Raw genomic sequence first — 16683 nt, forward strand, 5'->3', positions numbered from 1 at the left:
TAATCCCCCTGATTAGGTAAGGGAGAGCTTGAAGTTCTATAACATCTGAGGCAGGATTTGTGAATTCTTTATCATTATTCAAGAGCTTGGGGAATCCTTCCTTGCCAACCATCTCTAGAATGTAGACCTTTCTCTCTATTAACATCACAAACATCTCCATATTCTCAAGTGAGCAGTCTTGAATAAAAAAAAAAATCTACTATGAATATAAATACTGAACTCAACAGGCTTTTTTAAAGTGATAGGATAGTTATAATTAATAATGAAATAGACGTTGAGAACAGAATTTAAAATGCAGAAAATTTTCCCCAGGAGATGTAATAAGGGGAGAAGGAGAAGTGGTTATAAAACATCACCGTCTGTTCCCAGTTCTCCTAGACATGAAGAAACACAAACCTAAGGACTGAGTCAGCTGATGATCCAGGAAAAGAAAACATTCTCCTCAGCTACATAGAGGAAAAGCAATTTAAAGACCTCTTTACTTCCTTGCTCATCTCCAATATATGCTCTCTTAGTCACTTTCTGATCTTGACCATTGGCAACCCTGTGTTTCATTCTCTTTGCTACTTTCCATTTCTTTGTCCCAAATGCATTTCTAGATTACAGTGGCATCCCTTTGAATAAAAAGTACTGAGATGCTAGGAGCAAAGGCGAAAAGGAGAGAGACACTAAAATAAAATATTATATGAAACAAAAATCTAAAGAGAGAATGGCAAATCAGAGCAAAAGCAGAACTGTGAGTAGGCTCAGGTCAGATGTGCAGACAAAAGTAAGATGTTTGAGTCTGACCAAGGAGTAAAACTATCAATGGAGGAGATAATAATTAGCATGGATTAAAAATAAAATCACATACAGTTAGAGTCAAAGTGGATATTGTTCTGTTTCTGATTGAAATCTTTTGATCAAAGATACCTCTTTATGATCTATTGCTATTATTTGGCTTTTAAAGGAGAGGTGAATCAGCAATTTGGACCAAATCTCTTTCCAAGAAAGCAGCATTGGGTTGCTGTTTTGAAAATGAGTATCCATAATTGAAGTAGACCCAATTTGATTCCCTTGTTTAGATAAAGACAACTAAGTCAACAGTAGGTGTCAAGCACTGTCTTTAGGAGATATTTAGACTCAGATATTTGATCCACACAATTGTGTACAAGATATCCTCGGTCTATAAACCCAGATGTACAAGACGTATAGCATCAGATTATTTTTGATTTATCAGATTATTATTGTTGCTTTCTGTTGCCACTGGCTGATAAGAAATTCCCTATAAGTCATTCTTGGGATTCTTGTCTCTCTCTGGGATTATATCAAGAATTTGAGGATTACCTAATTCCAAGAAATTGAGAGAGGGAAGAATGGCTGATCATTGTTCACGGATCCTACAGCTTATGTTGCTACCCCATGTGCCTCAGTCCTCAGTGCCATGATAGCTCCCCAGTGTTTTGAAACCAACTTTGTCTTCCCAGTTTTTCTTGGTACAAGTTTTGGTCTACAACAAAATAGTTCACCATTACTAGTAGTGGAACAGTTTATTTGTGTAACCCTAAATTATTTTGTTTTTTGTTAGCCCTTAACAGAGGGTTGCAGTAGTGAAGTGGAGGTGTTGGGAAGTTGAAATCAATCCAGATAAATGATGAGTAAACTCTTCTGAGCCACTGACTCTTTCTAAATTTTGATGAAAGCTTAAGGTCCTTTAACAGAACTTTTTTCATAACTACAATAACAAAAAGTATATATAATATTTTTATTGAAAATTAGTTTCTTAACATAAGTACAACCTATTTTTACAAAAAAGTGTCTTTCTAATTTTTATGCAAAAATTAAGATATTTTTTAAACAAAAAGTAAATAAATTAGTACTATATATTATTTACAAAACAAAATTAAATAATTATTTTGATCAAAAATACATGTCAATGATATATTGCTATTATTTGGTTTAAATAAAGATGAAGTGGGTCCTTACATCCTAGAAGTAGGGACAAGCCAGAATTAGACTGACAATCCCGTATCTAGCAGCTCATCCTTTTCTTTTCTTTTTTTTTTTTTTTTTGCTTTTTCTTGCCAAATCCCCCTAGTACATAGTTGTATATTTTTTTTCAGTTGTGGGTCCTTCTAGTTGTGGCATGTGTGATGCCACCTCAATGTGGCCTGACAAGCACTGCCATATCCACACCCAGGATCCAAACCAGCAAAACCCTGGGCTGCCAAAGTGGAGCACATGAACTTAACCTCTCGGCCATGGGGCCGGCCCCTAGCTCATCCTTAAATCATCTAAATCTCTGAAAATGAATGTAGGTGATTGAAGATTACTAGTGCCATAGCTTCCTACAAGAAGCAAAAGTAATTCCTCTCTGAAAAGAAAGAAAAAGTCATCAAATTATTTGTACAGTGTTTCATACACAATATATCATACTGAATCAAGTAATTACACATGAAGAGAAAAAAAACGAGTGAAAATCGAAAGAAACAATAGATTATAGAAGCAGACTAATGATGTTCAAGATAGAGTTTTCAGATTAAGATTTTAAAGTAAAATGCTTAATATGCTAAGAGATAAAAGAAAACATTGAGAATTTCTACAGAAAATTAGAAACAAGAAAGGAATCAAAATGAAATTTTAGGATTGAAGAATACAGTAACTGAAATTAAGTACTCAATAAGTGGGTTTAAAAACACATTAGCAAGACTTCCAGTTTCCAGTTCTACATGTAAGAAGCTTGGAAGTTGCCACTCTGTCCCAGCTACAAGCAAAAAGCTGAAGAGACTGAAAACTCAACAAATCTTCTAGGATCCATGAGAGAGGTGAGGCCACAGAGCAAACCCCTGCCGCCAAGATTGGAGAGACATACAGGCCAACACAGGGAGTCGGCTTCACAGAGCACTCATGAGCAGAAGCTGCAGCAGGAAACAGTGCCAGGATAGGAAAACCTGAACTGCAATTTATGAATTGCTGGAGCCTCAGTGGGGACAACTCAGAGAGTTAAAAACTCCAGGGGGACACAGTCATGGGGGTACCCTCCATACACTTTTGGAAAATTTATCTCCAGGAGTTTGACCATGTTTTCACAGTAAATATCAGAGAAAAATCTCCTTGTGCTTCCAACAAAGTGAGGGGAAAAGGAATCAGTTTGAAAGAGGCCAAAGCACTCTATTATTCTAAATAAGCCTGTCCACAGAAGAAGCTAGTTAAGCAAAGCCTAACCTTCTGGAGTATTATCAGACTGACCTGGGGAAAGCGAAATACTGAGCTCTTTTCAATTCTAACCTTCCACATGGGAGAAAAGAAATCCCCAATGACACCCAGCTCTAGCCTTCCATGAGAGAAGAAAATTATCCAACTCCAGCCCACGCTAGCCATCCTCTCCCACTTAAAGGGGGAGAAAATAACTGAGAAATTTTCTCCCATACAAACTGCTACATTTCCAGGCACTACTTATGAAACTCTTTAGCTAGGGACGTACATTTTACTCACCATTCCCTGACCCAGTGATCCATGAATTCACTCACCCCTGAGGAACAAACTAGAATTTCTGCTGGAGGTTAGCATCATTAAACGTTTCTGATCACTAAAGGTAGGCAAGATTTTAAAATTATTATATTTTCAAGCAGAATGACCCTCACTCAAACTGAAGCAAGTATTGCTGCAAAAAGTCAATAGCTTCACTGTTGAAATTTTGTTTTTGAAGTGTGTGTGTGTGTACATTTTAACTCCTTTCAGGAAATACACTCAAATACTTCCTTACTCCAGTCAGTGCTGCCCTTTTCTTTGAAACTAACTCTTCAAGTGCAAATAAAATATATCTTAACCTTCTTACATTTCTTTACAAAATGTTTGCTATTAGTCTACAATGAAAAGCTGATACTTTATAAAATAAAATTGACATTTTAAAGATTGTCAATTCTAGTACTTTGAAAGTACTGGAATTTTCAGAAAGACTGAACTATTCAAAATATTTTACAAAATTCTGAAGCTTTGAAAGCCTATTCTGAAAAACTTGAGGAGAGTAAAACAAGATTTGCCTTCCTAATAGTCAATTTTGCTGCTCATTATGTTATGAAAAGTATTTTTAAAAAATAATTGTTTTAACTTCAAATATATATTTGAAATTCAATAATGGTTTTATAAGAATATGCTGTACAGAGAGTGACATCAGAAAAATGGTGGAGTGACCAGTTTTCTTTGTCTCTTCCCCTTTGAACTACAACTGAATGGACATTCAATGATCAACAGAGGATACTCACACAGCACCTCAGGATGCCTGAGAGACCCATGCTGCTATACATCAGAAGGTGGATGGACTAACCCCAGGGAGGAGGAGGAGATAGTGAGAACTCTCTGGCACCCAGACAGCCCAGTACCCGTGAGCAACTCTCTCCAGGCTGAAATGCTCATAGCACTGCCATGGGCCTGAGGGTGGGCAAGCACCTCAGTGTAACTGCAGAAACAGGTGACTGCCAATGTGAGCCCCCCGTGATTGCTCTTTGGATCAATGGGAAAATCCACAGTCCCACTGCAGCCCCAGGGAGTGACTTGGGCTCAGACTTGGTAGGGAGGCCCTGCCCACCCAGCACAAAGGCTAGTGTGACATAGGAGCAGACGTGGCACAGCTGGGTGAGTAAACCACCAGCTGCCTTAAACACCTATAGCTCTGCTGTGGCCCCAAAGGGGCTAGTGAGATCCAGTGGGACTGCAGGCAAGGACAACCCTGAGCCCTAGCATGATCACTCCTAGGTCCAGTGGGAAAGTCCACAGTCCCACCATGACCCCAGGGAGAGATGGGCTCCATCCCAGTGGGGAGGCCCCACCCACCAATCTCAAAGGCTGGTGTGACCTAGGAACAGATGGCAGCATATCTGCAGCCTAGGCAAAAGTGCCCCCAGTTGCTGCAAATGTCCACAGGAGCACAGCAGCCCCAAAGGGGCAGTGAGACTGGGAGGACTGTGGAAGCAGGAGAGAGGAACCCTGAGCCCCTGTGTGATCACTCTCTCAACCAGTGGGAGAGTCCACAATCCCACCACAGTCCCAGGGAGTGGCACAGGCTCAGACTCAGTGGGGAGGTCCCAACCAACAAGCACAACAGCTGGTGCCATCCAGGACCAGATGGCAGTGGAGCTGTGAATCTGAGTTAACAAGCTCCCAGCTGCCTTGAAAGCCCATAACACCACTGTAGACCATAAGTAGGGAGCATGTCTAGGCGAGTGTGTGGGAGCAGGCAGCAGCAACCTGAAGCCCCCATGAGATTGTTCCCACAGTTGATGGGAGATCCCACAGGACCAGTGCAATCCAAAGGAGTGGCCCAGGTTCAGTCAGGAACAGCTGACAGGGATCCTGGTGGGCATAGATTACACAGCTCCTGCCTCCTCCCCCTAGTGGCAACAAATGGAAGCAGTAACCAAATTCTATCTCTATGTGGAGGCACAAATACACACCATCGAGCAATATGAAAAAATATATTAAATCTCCAGAATAAAAGGAAAATTACAAGTCCCCAGAAAACAATCCTGAAGACACAGAAATCTATAAATGACAAAGAATTCAAAATAGATATTATTTAAAAACTCAATGAGTTAAAAGAGAATACAGAAAGACAATTCAACAAGTTCAGGAGCTACATCACAAAAGAACTTGAAACTATAAAGAAGAACCAATCAGAAATGTTGGAGATGAAAAACACAGTGGATGAGATTAAGAAAAATCTAGATTCCCTGAACAGTAGGGCTGAATATGGAGGACAGAATTAGCAGTCTGGAGGATAGGAATATAGAAATGCTTAACCTCGAGGATGAGAAAGAACTAAGACTAAAAAGAAATGAAGAAACTCTGAGAAATATCTGATGCAATTAAGAAATGCAACATGAGGATTATAGGTATCCCAGAGAGAGAAGAGAAGGCGAATGGAGCAGAAAGCTTGTTCAAGAAATAATAGCTAAGAACTTCCCAAACCTAGGGAGGGAGCTAGAAATCCATGTGACAGAAGCCAATAGATCATCAAACTTTAGCAATGTAAAAAGACCAACTCTAAAGCATATAGTAGTAAAGGTGGCAAAAGTCAATGACAAATTAAAAATGTTAAGGGCAGCAAGGCAAAAGAAAATAACCTACAAAGGAACCCCTATCAGGCTGTCAACATATTTCTCAGCAGAAAACTTACAGGCTAAGAGAGAGTGGAATGATATATTCAGAATTTTGAAAGACAAAAACTTTCAGCCAAGAATACTCTATCCAGTGAAAATATCCTTCAAATATGATGGAGAAATAACAACTTTCCCAGATAAACAAAAGTCAAGGGAGTTCATCACCACAAGACCCCCATACAAGAAATCCTCATGGATGCCCTCATACCTGGGAAAAAAAAAAGGGAAAGAGCTCACAAAACCCTGAGCGTGGAGATAAGTGGATAGACAAAATCAGAAAACTGCAGCTCTCCATCAGAACAAATTAGCAAATGCTTAATTATAACATTAAAGATAAAAGGAAGAAAAACACCAAGAATAAATATAATCTTGTCATTTTAACCAGAAACTCAAAACACAAGAAGAAATAAGATGTGACAATAACAACTTAGAAAGGGAAGAGGAAAGGGATAGAATGAGCTTAGTCTAAGGAAATAAGAGGCTACCAGAAAATGGACTATCTCATCTATGAGATTTTCTATACAACCCACATGGTAATCACTAAACACATAATTAGAAAAGAGACACAAATTATAAATATGGAGAAAACTAAGAAAACCAGCATAGAAAACTACCTAACTGAATTGGTAGTCCAAAATACATGGGATGAGAAACAAAGGAAATGCAAGAGAACCAGAAAACTAGCGATAAAATGGCAGCATTGGGCCCCCACATATCAACAATCACTCAAAATGTAAATGGATTGAATTCTCCAATCAAAAGACACAGACTAGCAGGATGGATTTAAAAACAAGACCCAACAATATGCTGCCTACAGGAAACACATCTCGGCCCCAAAGGCAAACACAGACTCAGAGAGAAGGGATACAAAACGATACTCCAAGCTAATAGTGATCAAAAGAAAGCAAGTGTCATCATACTTATATCAGACAAAGTAGACTTCAAGACAAAACAGGTAAAGAGACAAAGAGGGACATATCATTTTATAATGATAAAAGGGACACACCACCAAGAAGACATAACACTTATAAATATATATGCACCCAACACAGGAGCACCAAAGTACATAAAGCAACTATTGACAAAACTAAAAGGAGATATCAAGAACAATACAATAATAGCAGGGGGACCTGAACACTGCACTTACACCAATGCATAAACCATCCATACGGACAGTCAACAAGGAAACTGTAGACTTAATTGAAAAACTAGACCAGATGGACTTAATAGACATATATAGAACACTCCGATCAAAAACAGAAGGTTACACATTCTTCTCAAGTGTGCATGGAACATTCTCAAGCATAGACCATATGTTGGGAAACAAAGAAAGTCTCAATAAATTTAAAGGGATTGAAATAATATAAAGAATCATTTCCTACCATAACACTATGAAACTAGAAATCAATTACAAGAAAAAAGCTGGGAAAGGGGCAAAGATGTGGAGATTAAACAACATGCTACTGAATCAAAAAGGGATTATTGAAGAAATTAAAGGAGAAGTCAAATATTAACTGGAGACAAATGAAAATGAAGACACATCATACCGACTCATTTGGGATGCAGCAAAAGTGGTCCTAAGAGGGAAATTCATTGCAATACAGGCTCACCTCAACAAACAAGAAAAATCTCAAATAAGCAATCTCAAACTACACCTAAGAGAATTAGAAAAAGAAGAACAAACAAAGCCCAAAGTCAGTCGAAGGAGGGAAATAATAAAAATTAGAGCAGAAATAAATGAAATTGAAACAAAAAAAAGTAAAAATGATCAATGAAACAAGGAGCTGATTCTTCAAGAAAATAAACAAAATTGACAAACATTTAGCCAGACCCCCTAAGAAAAAAAGAGAGGAGACTCAAATGAATAAAATTAGAAATTAAAAAGAATAAATTATAACAGATACCACAGAAATATAAAAGATTATAAGAGAATATTATGAAAAACTATATGCCAACAAATTGGACAACCTAGAAGAAATGGATAAATTCTTAGTCTCTCACAACCTCCCAAAACTGAATCAAGAAAAAATAGAGAATCTGAAGAGACCAATCACAAACAAAGAGATTGAAGAAGTAATCAAAAACATCCCCCAAAATAAAAGTCCAGGACCAGACTGATTCTCTGGAGAATTCTACCAAACATTCACAGAAAACTTAATACTTATACTTCTCAAACTATTCCAGAAAATTGAGGAAGATGGAACACTTCCTAACACATTCTACGAGGCCAACATCACCCTGATACCAAAGTCAGACAAGTTCTACACAAGGAAAACTACAGGCCAATATCACTGATGAACATAGATGCAAAAATCCTCAACAAAATATTGGCAAACAGAATACAGCAATACATTAAAAAGATCATACACCATGATCAAGTGGATTTATAATAGGGACACATCTGCAGGATGGTTCAACATCCACAGTCAATCAATGTGATACACCACATTAACAAAATGAGGAACAAAAACCACATGATCATCTCAATAGATGCAGAGAAAGCATTTGACAAGATCCAACATCCATTTACGATAAAAAATGCTCAATAAAATGGGTATAGAAGGAAAGTACCTCAACATAATAAAGGCCATATATGACAAACGCACAGCCAACATCATATTCGATGGGGAAACACTGAAAGCCATCCCTCTGAGAACAGGAACAAGACAAGTGTGCCCACTCTCACCACTCTTATTCAACATAGTACTGGAGGTTTTGGCCAGAGCAATTAGGCAAGAAAAGGAAATAAAAGGTATCCAAATAGGCAATGAAGAAGTGAAACTCTCACTGTTTGCAGACAACATGATTTTACATATAGAAAACCCTAAAAAACCCATCAGAAAGCTACTAGAAATAATCAACAATTACAGCAAAGTTGCAGGGTACAAAATCGACTTACACAAATCAGTTGCATTTCTATACTTTAATAACAAACTAACAGAAAGAGATCTCAAGAACACAATCATATTCACAATCACAACAAAAAGAATAAAATTTCTAGGAATAAATTTAACCAAGGAAGTGAAGGACCTATACAATGACAACTACAAGACTTTCCTGAAAGAAATTGATGATGACCTAAAGAAATGGAAAGACATTCCATGCACATGGATTGGAAGAATAAACATAGTTAAAATGTCCACACTACCTAAAGGAATCTACAGATTCAGTGCAATCCCAATCAGAATCCCAATGACATTCTTCACAGAAATAGAACAAAGAATCCTAAAATTCACATGGGGCAACAAAAGACCCAGAATCACTAAAGCAATCCTGAGAAAAAGGAACAAAGCTGGAGGCATCACAATCCCTGACTTCAAAATATACTACAAGGCGATAGTGATCAAAACAGCATGGTATTGGTACAAAAACAGGCAAACAGCTCAATGGAACAGAACTGAAAGCCCAGAAATAAAACCACACATCTATGGACAGCTAATCTTCAACAAAGGAGCTGAGAACAATAGAGAAAGGAAATTCTCTTCAACAAATGGTGTTGGGAAAACTGGAAAGCCACATGTAAAAGAATGAAAGTAGACCATTCTCTTATGCCATTCACAAAAATAAACTCAAAATGGATCAAAGACTTGAAGGTGAGACCTGAAACTATAAAACTTCTAGAAGAAAATATAGGCAATACACTCTTGGACATAGTTCTTAAAAGGATCTTTTCGGACACCATGTCTTCTCAGGTAAGAGAAACAAAAGAAAGAATAAACAAGTGGGACTTCATCAGACTATAGAGCTTCTACAAGGCAAGGGAAACTAGGACTTAAATGAAAAGGCAACCCACCAACTGGGAGAAAATATTTGCAAATCATATATCCAACAAAGGGTTAATCTCCATAATATATAAAGATCTCATACAACTCAACAAAAAAGAAATCAAACAACCTGATCAAAAAATGGGCAGAGGATATGAACGGACATTTCTCCAAAGAAGATATACAGATGGCCAACAGGCACATGAAAAGATGCTCAACATCACTGATTATCAGGGAAATGCAAATCAAAACTACACTAAGATATCACCTTACATCCATTAGAATGGCTATAATAACCAAGACAAAAAATAACAAATGTTGGAGAGGTTGTAGAGAAAAATGAACCCTCACACACTGCTAGTGGAAATGCAAACTGGTGCAGCCACTATGGAAAACAGTATGGAGATTTCTCAAAAAACTAAAAATAGAACTACCATATGACCCAGCCATCCCACTACTGGGTAGATATTCAAAGAACTTGAAATCAGCAATTCAAAGAGACTTATACACCCCTATGTTCATTGCAGCATTATTCACAATAGCTAATACATAGAAGCAACCTAAGTGCCCATGAAGTGATCACTGGATAAAGAAGATATGGTATATATATATACAATGGAATACTACTCAGACATAAAAAAATTACAAAATCGTCCCATTCACAACAACATAGATGGACCTTGAGGGTATTATGTCAAGCAAAATAAGCCAGATTGAGAAAAACAAACACTAAATGATTCCACTCATATGTGGAAAATAGACAGACACATGGACAAAGAGAACTATCTAGTGGTTAACAGGGGGAAGGGGGACTGGGGAGTGGGGGATGGGCACAAAGGGTGAAGGGGCTCACCTATAAGATGACTGACTAATAAGAATTTACAACTGAAATTTCACAATGTTGTAAACTATCATAGCCTCTATTTAAAAAAAACAATATGCTGTACATGCTTATTAAAAGTCAATTTATTATCACCTATTTTATTCCAGATTTAAAGCTTTACAATTTTAAAAGAAACTAGAGAAGAGTACATTTTGATCATTATATTGGGCTTCTAATTTCATTGTATTTTAATTTTAAATAACCCAAAAATGCATAATTATCCTATAAACCAACATTTCCCAAACAGTTATAGGCTATATACAAATTCATACTTTTTAACTGAAATGCATTTAAAAGTAGATAAGAAAAATATAAAGTTTACCTATTTAAGTGTTGTTATTATGCAATAATGCATGTTTTAAAAAGAAATTGTATATTAGGCCCAAGAATACCTTGAAGCTGCATGAAAATGCTTGATTCCTTTTCCATATAATAGAAAAATTATAAAATTCTAATAATTGGTTATTTTATTGTTGTAAAGTTTTTATACTCAAAAACACCTCAAATTAGATACAGATAGAAAAAAAATTACTGAGTTGGAAGATAGGAAAAAAAAAACATCTAAATGAAACCCAAAGAAGTAACAATTTAAAATTAGAAGAGTAAGAGACATGACAAAGTGAAATACACATATAATTCAAATCCATGAAAAAATACATAAAGAATATGGTAGAAGAAATGTTTTAAAGGATATTAACTCTGAATTTTCAAAAAGTGATGAAAGACCTAGAATCAAAAAGTCCTATGAACTTCAAGCAGGAAAAACATAAACAAACACACACACACCCTTAGGCACATGAGAGTAAAATGCTTAAAATGAAAGACAAAGAGAACAATCTAAAATGGACAGACTTTAAAATACTGTTATTTTCACAGGAGCAACAAGTCCAACATTTGACTATTAAACAATGGAAGACACAATGAAATTGAAGAATATCTTCAAACTGGTATGGGAAAAATAATTACCAAACTAGAATTCCATACCCACTGAAAATATCATTCAATATAAAAGGAAATGAAAACATTTTGAGATAAATAAAACTGAGAAAAATCATCATCAGGAGGCCTGCACCAAAGGAAACATGAAAGGTATCTGCAAACACAAGAAAAATTAACCCATGTAAAAGACCAGAGCTTCAGGAAAAAATGAAAAGCAATGGAAAAGGCAAATATGTTGCAAAATTCACATGAAAATACTGTGTATCAAATAATAAAATAAGATAGGAGTTTTAAATGTATCATTTTAAAACATAACGAGAATAGCAAAAAATAGTCAAAATAGAAGTAAATGGGACAAAATGTTTTAGTATCTTTGCATGACTCTGGGAAAGTAAAATCACCAAAGTTAAATTTGATACATCAAGGATGTATTTTTAGTGTCTAGGATAATCACTGAAAGAACAATAAAAGTTGTATTACTATGCTAAGGAAAAGAATAGAGGAATAATATAAAATAATAAATCCATAATAAGGATCCCAAGCAGTTTTGGAGGAGGTTGCTTGAGCTATTGACTTATCATAATATTATCTTTGTATCCTCTAGAGAGAGAAAGGAGATAGTCAAATAAATCACAGAGGTCAGTTCTCCAGATTAGCCAGTTGCTACATCAGCTTACTTTTCTGACCTATAGGTCTCTTTGTATATATTAATACTCTATTTGTGTACATTATATGCTGTTTATATACTTTAATTCAGCTATTTCCTTTGGCTTTGGGATTCTTTCCATATATTTCCAGATCTCTTCCAGAGAAGTCATTCAGTTTTGGTCTCCATTTATTCCCTAATCTCCTGCATATTACCTATTCCACAATATACTATGGCTTAGTATTTAATAGTAAAAACATCTTTTTAAAGTAAGAGTAAGAACTTTTCTAGTCAGCAGAGCAAAAAGAAAAAATAATAAAAAAGAGTGAAATAAGCCTCTGGAACTTATGGGACTCCATTTAAAAATACAAATTAAAACAAGAATGAGATACCACTACACACCTATTAGGATATCCAAAGTTCAGAACACTGACAACACCAAATGCTGGTGAGGATGTAGAACCACAGAAATTCTCATACATTGTTGGTAGGAATGTAAAATGGTAAAGCACTATGGCAGTTTCTTATGAAATTAAAGATTCATATCACATGATTCAACAATCCCACTCATGGGTATTTACCAGAAGGAGTTGAAAATTTATGTCCACACAAAAACCTGCACAGGGATGTTTTATGGCAGCTTTATTCATAATTGCCAAAATTTTGAAGCAACCAAGATGTCCTTCAGTAGGTAAATGTATAAACAAACTGTGGTACATACAGACAATGGACTATTATTTAGCACTGCAAAGAAATGAGCTATCAAGCCATGAAAAGACATGGAGGAACCTTAAATGCATATTATAAAATGAAAGAAACCAATCTGAAAAGTCTACTATTATGTAATGATAAAGAGATCAACTCTCCAAGAAGCCATAACAATCCTAAAAATGTATGCACCTAACAACAGAGCATCAAAACATATAAATATGATAATACAAAATACAAAAGTAAAACCTGATATAACTGCTAGGAGAAATAGGCAAATTCATTATTATAGTTGGACACAGCAACACTCCTCTCTTAGTATTGACAGATCCATCAGGTTGAGATAATTAAGGATATAATTCAACTGAACAGCACCGTCAATCAACCAGATCTAAATTGGCATTTATATAATACTTCATCCAAAAACAATGAAATACACATTCTTCTCAAACTCACATGAGACATTCAACAAAATAGGCCACATTCTGGGCCATAAAGAACACCTAAACAAGTTTAAAGGAATAAAGTCACACAATGTCTGCCCATAGTGGTATTAAACTAAAAATCAATAAATTAAAGATAGATGGAAAATCCCAAAATACTTGGATATTAAACAACACACTTTAAATAACACATGGGTAAAAAAGGAATTCCTCCTAAAATTTTTTTTAATTTTAACCAAATGAAAATACAACTTATCAAAATTTATGGGATGCAGCAAAAGAAGTGCTTAAAGAAAATTTGTAACATTGAATATATTAGAAAAGAAGAAAGACCTAAAATCAGTCATCTAAGCTTCAACCTTAAAACTACAAAACAACAGCAAATTAAATCCAATGTAAGCAGAAGAAAATAATAGAAATTAGAAAAGATTCAATGAAAATTGAAAACAGAAAATAGAAGAAGTCAATGAAAACAAAAGTTCATTGTTTGAAAATATCAATAAAATTGATAACCACTTAGCCAGACTAACCAAGAAAAAGAAGAGACAGAAATCACTAATATCAGAAGTGAAAAAGAAGTTATAAAAGGAGTTATCACTAATGACATCATAGATAAAAAAGATAGTAAAGTAATATTATGAACAACTCTATGCCCACAAATTTGATTACTTATATAAAATGAACCAATTCCTTAAAAGACACAATCTACCAAAACTCACACAAGGAGAAATAGATCATCTGAATAGGTTTATAACTGTTAAAGAAATTGAGTCAAAAATTAACACCCTTCCAAAACAGAAAGCATCAAGCCCAAATAGTTTCACTGGTGAATTCTCCCAATCATTTAAGGAGGAAATGAAACAAATTCTCTACAATGTCTTCCAGAAAACAGAAGCAGAAGGAACACTTCCTAACTCATTCTATGAGGCAAGCATTACCCTATTACCCAAACCAGACAAAGACATTACACAAAAGGAAAATGACAGACCAATATCTCTCATGAATGTTGATGTGAAAATCAACAAAACATCAGCAAATTGAACTCAACAATGTATAAAAAGATTCCATACACCACAGCCAAGTGGAATTTATTCATGTATGCAAGGCCAACATTCAAAAATTGATTAATGTACTCCATCGCATCAACAGGCTAATGGAAAAAAATGATATGATCACATCAACAGATACAGAAAAAGCATTTGAAAAAATACAACAAACATTCATGATAAAAACTGTCAACAAAGTGGGAACACAGAGGAACATTCTCAACTTAAAGAACATTTACAAAACCAACAGTTAACATCATAATTAATGGTGAGAAGTTGGATGCTTTCCCCTAAGATTGGGAACAAGGCAAGGATTTCCTCTCTTATCACTCCTATTCAATATCTTACTGGAAGTCCTAGCTGATGCAAAAAGGCAAAAAAGGAAATAAAATCTATACAAATTAAGAATGAAGAAGTAAAACTGTTTTTGTTCATAGATGACATGAATGACTATGTAGAAAAACTCAAAGAACTTATAAAAGAAACTCCTCGAACTAATAAATCCTTATAGCAATGTGGAAGAATATAACATTAATATACAAAAGTCAGTTGCTTTCCTATATTTCAGCAATGAACAATTGGAATTTGAAACTTAAAACACAACACCATTTACATCAGCACCAAAAAAACAAATATCTAGGTATAAATGTTACAAAGTATGTTAAGATCTATTTGAGGGAAACTGCAAAACTCTGATGAAATGAAGCAAAGATCTAAATAAATGGAGAGATAGTCCATGTTCATGGTTAGGAAAACTCAATATTATTAAGATGTCAGTTCCTCCTGACTTGAGCCATAGATTCAACACAATCCGTATCAAAACCCCAGCAAGCTGCTTTGTGGGTATAATACATTGATTAAAAAGCCTACATGGAAAGGCAAAAGATCTAGAAAAGATAACATAATATTGAAGAAGTACAAAGTTGGGGGACTGACACTACTTAATTTTAAGTCTTACTATAAAGTTACATTAATCAAGGCAGTGTGGTATTGGTGAAAGAAAAGACAAATAAGTCAAGGACAGAACATAGATCCCAGAAATAGACACACAGAAATATAGTCAACTGATCTTTGACACAGGAGTAAAGGCAATCCAATGGAGAAAGTCTAGTCCTTTCAACTGATGGTGCTGGAACAATTGGACATTCACATGCAAAAAAATGAATCTAGACATAGATCATACACTTTCAGAAAAATTAACTCAAAATGGAATATAGACCTAAAACTAAAACACAAAACTGTAAAACTTCTGGAATATAACACGGGAGAAAATCTAGATGGCCTTGAGTTTGATAATGAGTTTTTAGATACAACACTGCAAGTATAATCCATGAAAAACAAATTGATAAGATGGAATTGATTAAAATTAAAATCTTCTGCTCTGTGAAAGGCATTGTTAAAGAATGAAAAAACAGAGGCTGGCCCTGTGGCCGAGTGGTTAAGTTTGCACGCTCTGCTTTGGCAGCCCAGGTTTTCGCTGGTTCAGATCCTGGGTGCAGACCTGGCACCACTCATCTAGCCATGCTGAGGTGGTGCCCCACATGCCACAACCAGAAGGACCCACAACTAAAAATATACAATTATGTACCAGGGGGCTTTGGGGAGAAAAAGGAAAAATAAAATCTTTTAAACAAAAAAAGAATGAAAAAATAAGCTAAAGACTGGGAGAAAATATTTGCAAAAGACACATCTGATAAAGAACTTGTATTCAAAATTTACAGAGAACTGTTAAAATTCACAATAAGAAAACAAACAACTCAATTAAAACACGAGCAAAAGATCCGAAGAGACACCTCACCAAAGAAGATATATAGATGGTAAGTAAGCTTATGAAAAGATATTCAATATCATTTGTCATTAGGGAATTGCAAATTAAAACAAGATACCACATTGCAGATTTATTAGAATGGCTAAATCCAAACACTGACAATATCAAAAGCTGATGAGGATATGGAGCAATGGGAAGACTCATTCATTGTTGGTGAGAATGCAGCATAATATAACCACTATGAAAAATAGCTTGGCAGTTTTTTACAAAGCTGAGCACAGTCTTACCATACAGTTCAGCAATCGTGCTCCTAGGTGTTTACCCAAATGAGCAGAAAACACAGCCATAC

This window comes from Equus przewalskii, chromosome 5, assembly GCF_037783145.1.
Source record: "Equus przewalskii isolate Varuska chromosome 5, EquPr2, whole genome shotgun sequence".
Lineage (NCBI taxonomy): Eukaryota > Metazoa > Chordata > Mammalia > Perissodactyla > Equidae > Equus > Equus przewalskii.